The following is a 15,226-nucleotide window of genomic DNA, read 5'->3' on the forward strand; positions in this document are numbered from 1 at the left end:
TGTCTTTTAAATTCTACTAAATGAATGGGCATTACTGTAATACACAGCTAGCTTAACCGCAATCACTAGTTTTATTCTGCTTTTTTTTCAAAAAATTTCAAAAGGATAAAGAAGAAAAAAGGCAAATTTGTATTTTGTTGACTACGAATAAGAATCACGCAATAACAAATCAGAAATATCAGCATTGTAATGAATTCGGATAACTCGAATGATTCAGGGAAGTCACTTGAAGCCGTGTCATTTTTTTCGGCCAGTCTAAATAAACGCTGCCCTATACATAACTATTTCATCCATTAAACAAATAAAAGTGTGCACAGAAACAAAAAAAGCAGCAGCAAAACAAATAGTTAGAGCAATAAAACTTGCATAAAAAATTAACACATCTTTCATTGCAACGTGAAATCTTAGTCCTTAAATTTCAAAAGAAAATCAATTAAAATTACTCCCATTCATTAATAGCTTCATTGCATTTGGCATTAACAGCAATAAGAATTTTATCGATAATGGTTTCAGCTCCTATATTCGAAAACTCACCAACAGCATGAACTATTTTATGAGTCACTATCTGATTATATAAAAAAACAAAGGAATGAAATGAAAGGAATAAAAAAAAACAACACAAACAATTTTACCTTAAATCTTTCTGCAACAGTAGAAGTAACTATAACTTAGAAATCGTTGCATCCATAAAGCAATGCACTATTTACGAAAACAAAAATTAATTGCCATCGAAATGGAATTCAAAAATAAGTACCAATCGACCTCCGTTTAAATGTCACATTCTTTGCACTTGAAATCTTCATCGCTCAAATAACTTTATTGCAATCAACTGATAACTACAAACTAGAAATTTCCGAGGGTCACGTACAAAGGACTAAAAAAAGAGATTCCCATTGTATCCCAATATCAGATGCGATAGAAAAATTGGACTTGCAACATGCCGATGCAAAATAATGTCGACAGTCTCCTCGATTTTCCTGCTTTTTTGCGAGGATCTCCAATACCAATCACGCACCAAATCTAACAAATAAAAAAAATATTATGAAAATTAAAGGCCAATTTTTAGCAAAAAAAAACAAACGAGTTTGTTAACGTATCACATGTTACGACAGATTACGGTTCGTATACGTAAAGATTACTAGCGGGTAACGTAAGCTCTCATTTGTGATCCAATTGACCATCACGATAATACACAGCTTGCGGCTTCTATATCAGCACAGTTCTCGAATCAATATGTTCCATGTCTCACCTTAAAACATGAACTTGATTTGTAAGGAAACAATTCTAACCTAATAACTTTTTTATATCTTAAATAGTTTATATTTTATACTGAGTAGTAGGAGCAAGCTAACTCATTCTTATATTCATAACTCAAATGTAACCAAATACTACTGCAAAAGAATCTCCTATCATCCACAGTCGTTTCATGTGGATATGAATTTTCCTTTCCAAAAATATTTAAAAAAAATGTATTTAGGAGGAGAAAAAGACAAAAAAATACACGAGGCAAGAACTTATGCGGTTAAACTGCAGTAGCATTTAAAATACTTTTCAGGTAAAAAGTCCCCTGAGTCACCATCACAATAGTAAGGCCAAAAAAGTCCCAAGAAAGGCCTTCCACTGTTGACCACCCGAATGCAGCTAAGAGCAAAGATTGAACTTGTACAATCGATTGAACTATTGAGCATAGGAACGCAGATGCGTTATCACGTTTTACGTTGGAGGATTCTACAGTGACTTTGTACCTGCTACCAGCATAATAAATGTTACAGCCAGAGTTTTTTTAACAACAAAAAGGGCCAAGGACATCAAGGAAGCTACAAAACCAGACCACATCTTACAAGAAAAGTGGGATAGAGTACGAAATGGTTGGCGTGTTTCAGATAAAAAAATATCATTTATTATTGATGTGGTTGGGGTTGTCTAAGGAATTGACTTTGATATAAGAAAAAAACAGTCAATAAACTTACGATCAAACCTAACAGTTCTGGAATATCAAAAGAATTCAACCCTCTTTTCAACATTCAAGTATCCACCGCCGTTAATTTCACATGAAAGATAAATCTAATAACAAGCCGTAATGAATATAAGTTTAAGTTTAAAATGCTTTAAATTACATTCGAAATAATAATAATTTGATAAGTTATCTACTTTTCAAGATAGGTACAGTAAAACGCAGTCTCGTCTGGGACTATTTAAAATTAATAAATGGGTCTCAGAGAAGCCACTGTGATTCTACAGTCTCTCATCATGAAATTCAACTAACATCATAGTGCATCTACGAATTCATTTCCCGTCAATTCATGCAGATGCAAGAGGATATTAGATGAAATGGTGTACAGTTTCTCGGCTTATGGTTTCTATGGCGCATTATTGCTATGCTTCACTTGTCATCAATGATTTTGTTGTTGTGTAAATGACAAAGCTAGTTTTTCTCATCTATTTGTCATCAATACTGTCTTTGTGATTCCTTTCTGATTTGCCCAAGAAGACCTTAGCTCTGTTTGCATTTAATATAAATTATTTTTTATTTTATTATTTTGATTTGTTAATGTTTTCAATATAAATTATTTGTCGAAACATTTTAACTCGGAGGAAAACTCGCATCTTCTTGTCGACTTGTTTTAACGCAATTGGAAGATCTTCTGAATCAGATTACAAATGCTGTCAGTGTTTATATTTATCCTCCTGTCCCCGGAAACATTCGCCGTAATCATATCTATATTTTAAATTGAATGAATCGACACAAAAAATACAACAAAATAAAACACAATACACCTTATTTTTCAAATGGCATTTTTCTTGGAGTATTGAATTTTTACTAGAATAAATATACTCACGAAATCGTCTGGTGTATGTCGTGTAGATTATCAAGTCGATCGATGAGCCATTGAGCAATTGAGTGCGTGTAAATCATTAAAAGTGGAAAGAACACGAATTCTTTCGACAGCTACATCGTCTTCGTTGAGCACTTGCTCAACTCTCTTGAATAGAAATATCTGTACATTCCATTCGGCATCAAAATTTGAGATTGGAAGATCGTCACGTGTACCAATATTCTGCTCTCCAATGCCAAGTTAATCCCTTTCAATGTTAAGCTAAACAAACATATCGTTTATGTTATTGGATTGGGCAAAGGGAATCTGTTTGACTAGAATTTCCTCATTTCTTTGACAACATTATTTTCATTTACAAACAGATCATCTTTGATATTAAATGGAAATATTTACAATAGAATCAATAATTTAACCACGAATGCTGCTTATCTTGCGACTTAAAATTATGAATTATGTATAATTACAAAGAACATTTTAAATTGTACGAAATCTAGGAAGAGTGATTTGAATAATACCGAATCCCCTTTTTTAACGCTCAAAGAACGCACATTTCCAAAGAGATTATTTCATCATTACAATATTTAGATTTAGTCTACCGAAAAATAACGGTTCCCTCTCAACGTCACTGCATCTCACACGTTGCGTAACAAATCCTCCCCAACCTAATTGGAAGAAATCTATTTAACTTAAGGATGGTTCAACCATCCAACGTATATATTCAAGGCAGACGCTTTGAATGCAACTTGGCACACGAAGGTCGTTAGCTGCCACTTCCCAGCTCCTTAAAATATCTGTAAAAAAATAATTGTACCTTTTATTGCTAGAAATCATCAAATTCTTTACGTAGAAGTACAAAAGTAAGTAACACAAAAAATGTTATTTTATTTTGTTATTTTTTTTTTTCAAACAAATCTGATCGTACAGCGATACTGAAATAGGTCTTCAAGATCTAGTTAGGTGCCCTGGGAAGGGATGAGACCAACGTCACGCAGCCAAGGTAATAAAACAAAAACACTTGGTAATCCTCTACAATCAAGTTCGCGAAGGCGAAATTCCATTAAATTTCACCGGTGACATCGATTACTTTGTGAACAAAGATAAATATGGTTTTGTTATATGTAATACTAAAATGGACACACCCACTAGTCACATTCATAAACACTGCTACTTTGGCCAATAGACCTGGCGAATGCTTTGTCTAACCAGAATGATTGAAAAGTTTTATGGTATTTTTATTATAAAGGAAATTTCCGCAAGACAGAACTCAGTAGTTTTCACACGAACAGTTATATTACCAAATTTTGAAGGCTGGTGATACGTACACGTGGCATATGTGGAATTATTGAAAGTAATAGTAACGGTTTCATTTTTAATTTCACGAGAAATGACAATTTAAAAATAAACGATTTCTTCTCCTTGATAGAAGATCTCAAATGTCAGTTCCTCTTAAGCAAAAAATACAGAGGATGTATAAAAAAAACTACGATTCAACACCATGGTTGTGATCGCAATTATATAACCAAAGTTAGAAATGCTTACTATGGATCGCTGGGAGTTTTTCCGCACAAAAAATTGGGTAACGTTTTCATCTTTTCATCTAAAGAAATATTAAAAAATCGTTTCCTTTACCTTTCAGGCATTTTGGTTCAAAAAGTCAAGCCACAAAGGAAAATTTTATATCTGTCAAAACAGTACAAAGAAATTAATGTGAAGATTTGGATTCCAATTTGAAAATACTCAAGAAAAAAATAAATCAAGAAGCTTATAAGGACTTTATACAAAATTAATTTGTACAGACAAAAATGAACCTTATTGCATCAAAGAACCTAGCTTTCCCAAACACAAAACCTCATGCTAGGCTCATTCACAGACTCACAAGGCAAAGAAAAATCGTTGAACCAGAAGCCCATTGAAATAATTGTATAGCTGACAGCATCAGAACATGCGATAATCGTTTTTTTTCTGTTTCCTAAATCTCCCAACAACTGTTGAAACACAATAACCTATCCAGCCCAGAATTGATCAATGTCAGTCCTTAAAAATCATAAAATCCAAAATTTCTGTTTTTACATGATTACGAATAGCTGACTACGTTTACATTTGGTAGTAATACTTCGTGATCCAGTGCAATCCCTTTTGAAAATAAGACGTGAAGGGGAAATGGAGAATGAGTGACTTGTTCGTTTCCCTTATTATAGCGCTATCTATCGGAAGGTGGGTGGGTTTTCTTTTGAATCGAAAAATTCCCTCTGGTTGTTGGATGGAACTAGCGATTGTGATTTAATATAGAACTAATTAAAGTTGCTACATTTCCTCAGCTTTTAATGTGCTTTAAATACTACCTTTATGATTTGCTGAGCCGGTTAGAGCACTTGGAATGCGGACGTAAATGGTGAAGCAAAATTTGAAGAAAAGTATAACCAATACCGCTACGATGTGCATTAGTTGAGAAGTCGCACCACTTTTGGCTCCGTGGAAACCGCAGAAACTTTTAACAAACGATCCGCTACTTAAAAGAGACGGTTTGGGTTTATTTTTATTTTTAGGAAACCGTCGCTGGGGGTTCTAAAAATTAACAAATAGATGGTTTAGTGCAAATAGATGGTTTAGTTTGGGAGATATTCAAAAAAACTTTGTGAGGGGCCGAAATGTTGCTTTTATCCGGTTTTTGTGCAGCAGTTTTTCATGAACTTATGCACTTAAAAATAATGTAATTGTTTTAAAATGATGGTATAGACCATCTCTTCAAATTGATTTCAGGGTTTTTCAATGCTCGGCTTAGAAGCCGAGATATTAAAGATTAAAATTTTGGAAAAAAATCCAGAAAATTTCTTCGTTTTTTGCCATGCTGGCCTTCATCCTTGTTGGTGACGCATCGGATAAAGTGCGCCGTAAGTTGAGTGTCTATTTTTATTGATTAGTCAAAATAGGATGGTAGTTAAATGGACTGAGAAAAGAGATGCAGAAGAGTATAAAAAATGTTGGAGAGGCAGGGAATTAGGTAATCGTTTTGTATGCGTAGCGGATAACTGTAATCGGGGATTTGTATTGAGTGCATCTGTTCAGAAACTGCGATGAGCAAGTTGGAATGCATTTAGTAAAAATAAGCTTGAAGTGAGTTGGGGTAACGGGGGTGAATAGGCGGGTCTTTCGAGCCTGTTCATGGCAAATATGGAGGTGTAGAAAAGTTAAAATCCTACAGGTAATAATGTTATAAAGTTAACAAAAAAAGTGGTAGGTATGCCGGATGGAGCTGGAGGTGATATTTATCCTTGGAAATGTTTTTTTTTATATTGGCTGTGAGTTGGGGCGATCGGGGGTGAGTATGGTTATAAATGCTTGATTGATTCTTTATATTAAATGTTAGGATAAAAATCTATATATATAATTTTTAAAAAATGCAAGATTATTCCAAAGGTGGAGTTGATTGGTTCATGTAAAAGTAAGTATTTATGTAAAAAAAAAAATTTAAAGGAAAAGTGAGTCTGGCAATGTTTAGTCGCCATCAGAAGACAATATCATTTAAAGAAGCAATTTGCAGCTGAAAGCAGGTATCATGGCATGTCCCAGTGATTATGATGTCGAAGTACAATTGTTTGTTCAAAACGTTAATCAATTATGGGAGGAGTTGGTTCACGAGGGGGATGCAGCTATGGAACCAGAAAATTTAGACTGGGAACCAGAGTTGTTGGTGGATCAAGAAGAGGAAATGGTTGAGCAAGTGTGTGAGTGTGTGTGAGATTGGAGAACTTATTGATACAACGGGTAAATCTGGTTTATTAAATGCTATTTTTTTAGATGTTAATTATTTGTTTCAGGTGACGGACATAGCTGGGATTAGGATAGTAACATGGGTGAAGAAGAAGGAGGAGAAGAGGAAGAAGAAGAGGAAGACGAGGAGGGCGGATGGTCCGGCACCGAAGAAGGATATAAGTCATAAATAAGGTGTACGTCACCATGACAGGTTGGGGAGTAATAAAGTCAAGCTTCCATAAAAATAAAAATAAAAGTTACGTTAATTTGTTTTTTGTCAAAAAATTAAGAAGTGTGAGTTGGGAGAGCAGGAGTGAATGAAATGAGGAAAGGAGCGAACTAGGGTGGTTACAGAGTTAGATATGGTGGTGTGTTTTATGTAAGGTTTATAGAATAGCCTTCAGAAAAAAAGGTGGTCGTGGGATTGTTGGAGCTAATTTATTTAAAAGTTTTTTTTTACATTTCATGGCGGAAGAGTCGAAGTGGGTTTGTGGAAACAGGGGTGAGAGGAGTAGGGTTATGCGCACGGGTCTGTTGGATTACAACTGAATTGGAGGTTGGTATGAGCTTACAGTTTAGAGTATATGCTAAGTTTTTTTGTGGTGAGATTGGTGTGGTTTAGGAATATCGTGTGTTAGTTCGGGTTATTAGTTGAAAACTAAAATGGAAAATTGGTGTGGTTTGCAATAATAATTTAATTTGGTAAAGTAAGTGTATGTAGCAAAGAATCATAATTAAGGGGGGTAATGAGAGAGAAAAAAATCCACTGGATTGATTTTTATAGGGAAGATATAGCACTGTTGCTAAGGGATATCAGGTTAGGGGCCATAATGGATGATCAGAGATATCTGTTGATTCTTTCCTGTTTATGTCGGGGTGTGCAAGTTATTAATCAGTTATCGAAGAACATCGGTCATCTGGAAGAAAAGATTGAAGAAATGGGGTGGAATATTTATTGTCCACCGGATTGCATAATCATTCCAGAAGGAGATCAGTGCGGAAATGTAAAATAAGATGCTGTGGACCCACTACTAGTTGGTGATGTAATGATGGTCGATCAGATCATAGATTTAACTGAGTAAGTGTTTTTTTTAACCTTAGAGAGGGAAAATTAAACTTAAATTTTTTTTGTTTGACGAGGAGGTGATGGCGGGGAGGGTCAATGAGTCTGGACGATCAAGTAATCACGATAGTTTATACAGTTAAGTGGATGATCATGATTCGAATAAAAAGTTAAATTAAGAGAGTTGTTAATCAATTTTTTTGTGTTGGTTGGTATATCGGGGGTTAATACGGACTCTTGTCAGAGGTGGGTGTTGAATAGTTGTATAGATGTGCAGAGTTTAAATTTAATTTATTCTTTTGTATGTTGTATTATATTGTTTTGTTATAGCTTATGTTCTAATTGAAGTTAAGGAGAAAAAAAGGAAGGGAGAAAAAGGAGTGAGTGTGGGGTTGGAAGCATTTTTTTTTGGTGATAGGTGGTTAGGGAGATCGGGGGTGAGTTGGAATACTGTAAGTTAGGTTAGGAAAAAAACCCAGAAAAGAATGAAACAGATTAAATGAAAGTTTCGTGTCTTGTGAAAAGACGTAGGTTTGGTTTGAAGTGGATGGAAAAAAGAAGTGTCCTGTATGTTGGTTTTGAAAAAAAAAAATTGTGTAGGAGTGTGGTAAGTTGAAGTAATAAATTAAGGAGAAGTATTTTTGGAAATCATGTCGGGTTTGTATCAAGTGCGAGTATTTTTAGGGGTGTTTCACAAATTATGCATATTCATGAATTAAATTAAAAAAAAATTGATTTTTGATTTGATTTTTGATTTCCCTAAAACAAAAGAAAAATTATTCATGATTTTGATTCATGAATCACAAAACACCGTGATTCAGCAAACACTGGTATTCGTTATTCGTCGAATAAATGAAGGTTATTCGTTATTCGAGCTACGTTCGAATCACGAAAAACCTTATTCGACAGAACACTGAATTTTATTAATATTTTTTTTTATTTCAACAGGTTTATACTAACGTGAACCAGCTGGCCTCAGGGGACCTTCTCCAAGGGTTTTCTGCCCTCATCGTTATCATACTGGCGTTCAATTTTTCCCTGACCAACATGGGGTTGGGCATAAATGTGTGTCTGCTGATTGCCACCGTGTTCAAAATAATTAACGCCTGCTGGTGTATTGCATTGAACTCAGACAAGAAAAGAAACAGGGGGAATTTTAAGTTTCAATGTCTTATGTCGCAAATACTGGTTGGTCTGGTGATGTGTTTCACCGTTGGCGTGGTAAAACTGACAGATGATGGTCTCTTTTTTAATGCTGCTAATTAAAATTAAATTTAATTTCATAATAATCTGATTAATATTTTTTAAACAATTTCGTAATTATACTTTTAATTGAAATTTCATGGGAATTTTATTACATTTTCTGTAATTGAATTTTGAATAACTATTTGAGAACAACATTTAAAAGGACATTTCCGAATATGCATGGCCATGTACAATTCGTCCTGCCACCTTTTGGATCCGTTGGTAGCGGTTTAGCAAGCTATCGCGACATGACCAACGTTTTGAGAGATGAAAAGGAAATCAAATATTCACCAACAATTGGCCGTCAAAATAATGCCAAGGCCACCAACACCCCCCCCCATCTAAACATTAAGATATCATCTACTGTTTTAAAAGCAATCAAAACGTAAAATAATACACGCCGTTCCAATATATTGCAAGTAAAAAAAAATAATTACATACAACAATTTAAAAATTCGTTTTCTGTAATTAGAAATAAAGGGTTAATAGTGAAGTACTCCTTTTCTTTTTAAATTTTGAGGGGAAACAACAACCATAGAGAACATATGGAAATCAAATAACAGGGAATAAGATGTAACTGAGAAATTACATCAACAAATCACTCGTGAATTACGTCAGAATCAGAAACGACTCTCAGCTGCCAATATTTTTCAATGGCTTTCTGTTTCAAAATGTCGACATCATTCGCAGACAATGAGCAACCTTTCAAGTCCAGGTAAAAAATGGGATTGCTGTCTTGCATAAAATATTCAACTCCACGTCCAGACACCTTACTGCACTTCTTTAGTACCAAATACTTTAAATGCACAAAATCGTGATATTCGGTAACGTTTTTCCATCGTTCGTTTTGGCCATGTACAATTCGTCCTGCCACCTTTTTTTATCCGTTGGTAGCGGTTTAGCAAGCTATCGCGACATGACCAGCGTTTTGAGAGGTGAAAAGGAAATCAAATATTCACCAATTTGTGAAATTACATATATGCTGACCGCAGACAATAGAAAAAATTACGACAAAGTCACGATAGTTCCTTCAAAGATATCGTCCATCTATAAAGATCCAAAGATATCGTCCATCCAAAGATATCGCAAGCCATCGAATTTGGTAATTTTTTCCACTAACAATTAGGTAATTGCATAATTCATTATTAATTGTATTGAATTAGGTTGAATTGCTTGAAGATTTCCAAAGATTCAAAATTACACCGAATGACATTTCATTCCTTCTGGGTGGTTTCGAAAGCAAAGATGGCAGCATTTGTTGCAATCCAATTTCAATAAATGGAAAAGACATGCTAAACTTTTCAAAACTAAAAAAGTATTTTTTTTTTTAATTTCAATTGCATCATAATTTAAATTTGTTAAATATTTCACCGAATACACCTTTGATAATGGAGATGAAACTCAACTGTTTCCTGCGTACATTTGTTGACGGTTTGGACACAGAAAGAAACTGTACTGACATTTTGGGGGAATTTCTTTTAACAGACGAAGTCATTTTAATTCAAACGAAAATTTAAATGATCGACAAGAAGATAGCTAGGCAAACGATTAGGACGTATAACCATGCTAATTATTTTTGTCTTCTTTTGCATGTCAAGAACAACGAAGGATCCTTAAACAACTTTGACCACTATTACCCATCTGCCCTCACCTGATATTGTGACTGACCAAAAAGCTGAAATTCAACGTATGCAAAAGCTGCTGGATGAAGCTGTAAAAAAGAAGGAAGACTACCAAAAAAACCTGATCCAATTAATTCGTCAATTAAATTATGGACATTAGGGCTTTAGTTCCAGTGATCATGGACTACAAGAACAATTTGATTCTACTTGGTCATCTTTTAAATGGATTTATTTTGTTCTTATCCACAGTTTCAGTCGCTCTGATTATAATGTTTGAGTTTCTTGATTATGACAAACCTGAAACGCGTCTATTTGTAAAAAAATCGTCAATTGCTATGATAATCGTAGCTGTTTTAACTATTTGTTTTTATTACTTCAGAACAGAAGTTATGTAACAGTATAAAGTTAACTAGTATGGTCTTAAAAAAACTAAAATTTCAATAACTTTTTAACAAGTTTTAATATGATCAACTTTCGCAGACAGTCAAATATAATCGAAAATGATAAGATGGTTTATTTGTTATTATATACAATTACTATACGCAATGGGCATAGGGAAGATGAGGTGCCTTAACAGAAACCACAAAAAAGATTTGCAAAAATGGCAAACATTTCCCAAGGGTGAAAGACTTTACAAAAAGGGATGCTAACTTTGAATTGGTTGCAGCAATTTGGCCTTTGCTGTTGGTAAATTGCTAAGTGAAAGACTTGCCAGTTTCCATCATTCTGATGGCTCTCCCATCATACAGTGTTGCCAAAAATATATAAATGAATGCGGGGAAAATATATTCTCACTTGGCAACGTTGTCTATGCAGCGCGGGCTCCGCTGTTTAGCCGCGAGGATCCAGCACTCCTCTCGCGTCCACGGAAGTGCCCCTACGGAGCCATTTTTTTGCTTGACGGATATGGCAGGCAAGTGGTATTACGAGGAATCAAGCATTTAAAAAAATTTTAGTTTGGCTATCAACCACAGTGGTGCCAATTAGCGTTAGCTGCGCTACACTTTTGGCTTATCGACTACTTTTAGTCTTAGTTGGACCCTACTCAGTCATCCTAAATGCCCCTCTGCCCCTGGTGTACCTGTACTTCTTCTGCACTTCAAGCTCATGACCCGTTACCAAACCCACCAACAGAAAATTATTTTAACTCACTAAAGAAAATTTATTTTTCGCCTTTGGAAAAAAGGTGTCAATTGTATAATGGTCCGATCAAAATTAACTGAATATGGTTTATTGCTAAATCGTAAATCTTAAAAAATCTCCATTTCATTTCATTTTCCAAACATAAAAAAAAATTACTTTTAAAGTTATTTTTAATTATAAACAATGGATAAATTGGATTTTTAAAAATTTTCCATCCAATAAGTTGCCAGAGTCGTTAAGTGTCGAAGATTACAGAAAAGCAAGAGACTTCGTATCTAGGAGGTTCGTATCTCCTGGAGGTTGTAAATGACTGCGGAAAGAGGGATAAAGTTAATAACAGACTTCAATGACATGGTTAAAAATAAGACCAACTGCAATTTTTATTTCAAGTGGTGGAAGATCATCGGCAGCGTATTTCAATTGGTGGGAAGAAGGCGACTTTGGATGCAGTTTAAATTTTGCAGCAGATTTCCTCGTTAAGTACAATTGCAGAATTGCGCGACCCATTAAAATTTTCGCACCTGTCTGAAATGTTTACAGTAAATTAACTGCAGTATTAACTCTAAGCTGGCCTTAGGCCGAAATAAAATATTAAAAAATGACGGAGAAAAAAAATTAAAATATAAAAAATAGGCATTTTTCGCATTTTTTTAGTTTGCCGACATCTAGATTTTGAATTTAAAAAATTTTTTTTTTCATGATTCTCATCTTATTTTACACCCGAAAACGTAAGGCCGACAACAAATTCAAAAAAAGGGGCAAATGAAACACCCTAGAGAGAGCCCCCTACAGCACAAGACGCAAGGCCGGGGACTTCACATTTCCGCATTTCCGCGTGGTGTCGTCTGGCTCTCAAAAGTAGAAGTGTTTGAACTTCTGACACTCCTCCTCAAACATGACGAATTTTGAAAAATGGAAGAATTGAATTAAACTGAATATTAGTTCAAAAGATTTAGTACTTTAGGCAATGGGAACTGAGACAACATAGATTGCATTGCGCAGATCAGTGAATCGGGGATTGGCTAAAGGTTTCGTGAATGGATCAGCAAGTTGTTGTTTGGATGGGATGTGTCTCATATCTATTTCCTTCTCTTCTTGTGCCGAACGGATGAAATGATAACGCACATGGATGTGCTTTGACTAACTGATGGAACCTGGGATTCTTGTAAAGATCAATTGAAGACATATTGTCGCACATTAATGGAACTGCTTCAGTCCAATCCGGCATTAGTTCGTGTAAAAGGCGCTTCAGCCAAACACCTTCTTTTGCATTTTCACATGCGGCAACATATTCCGCTTCCGTTGTGGATAGAGTAACTTTTTTTCGGCGGCAGCTGCTCCACGCAATTGGACCTCCATTGAGTAGAAAGCTATATTCGGAGGTGGATCGTCGTGTATCCATGTCGCCTGCGAAATCAGCGTCTGTGAAGCCTAAAAAAGCAGTTAGTTTGGGACCAAAGCGAATGCCATGCTCAGGTGTTTTCTTTAAGTAGGCTAGGATTTTCTTCACGGCCACCCAATGACAGTTCTGGGGGTTTTCGCAGAATTGGGATACTTGATTGACTGAGAAAGATATGTCCGGCCTTGATGAGAGCATGAGGTACAGTAGTGATCCCACAGTTTCACGGAAGGGAACTTGAATCGATCCTTCATTCTTGTTATCTCTAGTGAAGAATACTCCAGGTGTGGCAGGTAAATCAACTGGGTTGCATTGATCCATCTGAAAGCGCCTTCTCGGCTCATGTGGTGGGGATCCCCCCGTCTTGACCATAACGCAAAATGCAGGAATCACTTTCAGCGAAAAGACGTTCCATTTTACGCTACGATCCGTGTGGGTCGGATTCCAGATCGAATGTGGGAGGGGGGGATTAGCGGTGGCCCCGGAAAAACTTCAGGCTATCTCAAATTTCCCCAAACCGGCTAACAAAACGGAGCTCCGCTCATTCATGGGGCTCTTAGAGTTATTGGCGGGATTTTCTTTCGAAGTGGCGACCACCAAGACCTCATTACGACCGTTGCTCAGCTCCCGAAATGTGTGGAAACCGGATCAAGAAATTGCTTTCGTCGAGGTTAAAGTGCTTTCTCGCGTTGAAGGTGCCTCTAATGCTGGCTTATTTCAACCGGACCCTCGACACAGTGCTCCAGGTGATCGTTCACGTAAACACGGTATGGGGTTACGCCCTCCTCCAGAGTCATGTGTGGAAGCTCGTCGACCCAAATTCGCGGTGGTGCACTGAAACAGAATCCAGATAGGCGATAGTGGAGCTGGAGCTCGCGGTAGTGGAATGGGCCATTCGAAAATGCATATTGTATTTGCTGGGTCTCTCGACGTTTTCCTTGATGATCGACTACCAAGCGCTGTTAAGAATTTTGGATCGTTACACCTTGGATGAGGTCATCTATCCAAAATTGCAACGCCTAAAGTAGCGACTAACGCCATACGTCTTTACAACCGTGTGAAGAAGGGGTGGGGCCATGCGATTCCGGACTCGTTGTCTCAAGCAAAAGTATAGATAAAAAAATATAATTCCAAAATCTTATTTCTTAAATTTGTGTTTGGACACTTTTGGCATTTAGATTTCTTTTTCTGTGCATTACTTCGGGTCGGACACGGGATGTGAAATTGCCCTTTACAGAATTTCATCACAAACATTAATAAAGTATTGTTATGTAATTTTGAATGCTCCATCTTATGTTCTTTTTTAAAAAATTATAATTAATACAAAAATAAGTAATAATTAATTAATTAATTTATAAAAAAAATAAAAATTACTTGGCCAAAACAATCCTGTTGGTTCTCTGCAGCCCTCATAGGTTGCTACCGTCTAACATTGGCCTCTGCCATCTGATTCGTCTGTTCCAGCCTTCAAATGGTTCTCTCTGCTGTCTCATCGATCTCGCTCGTTCGATATTGGCATCCGCCATTGATTCGTATGCCCCAGCTTTCCTGCTGTTGCCATCACAACGTTATCTGTCGTATCATTCCAACATCTCTATTCCACCATGACTTCTCTCGACGGCCCCGAAAATGGGGCCACGAACGCCAAGCGATTCCAGGAAGAAATGACGTCGTGGAAGAAAAGGAGAACCCAAGTCCGAAAACAAATCACAAAAGCTCGGAATGAAATCGCTGGGATTTTGTCCAGTCGAGGCTCCTGAGTTGTCGTAAAAGGATTGGTCGATGAACTCCAACAGTTGCACCGTGAGCCAAGCAATCTGCGTTAAATTTTCAATTAAAATAGTACAGGTATCTGTACATATTTAATAGGATTTATGGGACACCGGAAAAAGGATATCTTCATCATTGGATGCACAAACCTTGCAACTTCACTAAGAATTTTTAGCAGTATACGGCAGCCGTTTGCTTTATCGGCCACAGGTAACTTGATTATTTAATATGTTTAGTCTTACTTATTGACTAACACATTCTACATTTCAGGCAAATCTACCGAAAAGCGAACGTTTTAGCAGGCGTTGGTGACATTGATAAGACTTACCTTCTTGAAGAATGGATTACACCTCTTGAAAGTTGGCTATACTTTTCCACGGCTCATGCTCACTAC

The 15,226-nt window shown here is 36.2% G+C and overlaps 1 long non-coding RNA gene across 1 annotated transcript; it reads right to left on the bottom strand.

Moving 5' to 3' along the window:
• Window positions 1–9,512: 9,512 nt before the first annotated feature.
• Window positions 9,513–11,235, bottom strand: LOC124202619. The gene is made up of 2 exons (XR_006878267.1): window positions 10,279–11,235; window positions 9,513–10,205 (listed from the first exon to the last, which is right to left on the bottom strand). It is a non-coding gene; the product is annotated as an uncharacterized LOC124202619 (long non-coding RNA).
• Between the last annotated feature and the right edge of the window lie 3,991 nt (window positions 11,236–15,226).

Source organism: Daphnia pulex, chromosome 9 (assembly GCF_021134715.1).
Source record: "Daphnia pulex isolate KAP4 chromosome 9, ASM2113471v1".
Lineage (NCBI taxonomy): Eukaryota > Metazoa > Arthropoda > Branchiopoda > Diplostraca > Daphniidae > Daphnia > Daphnia pulex.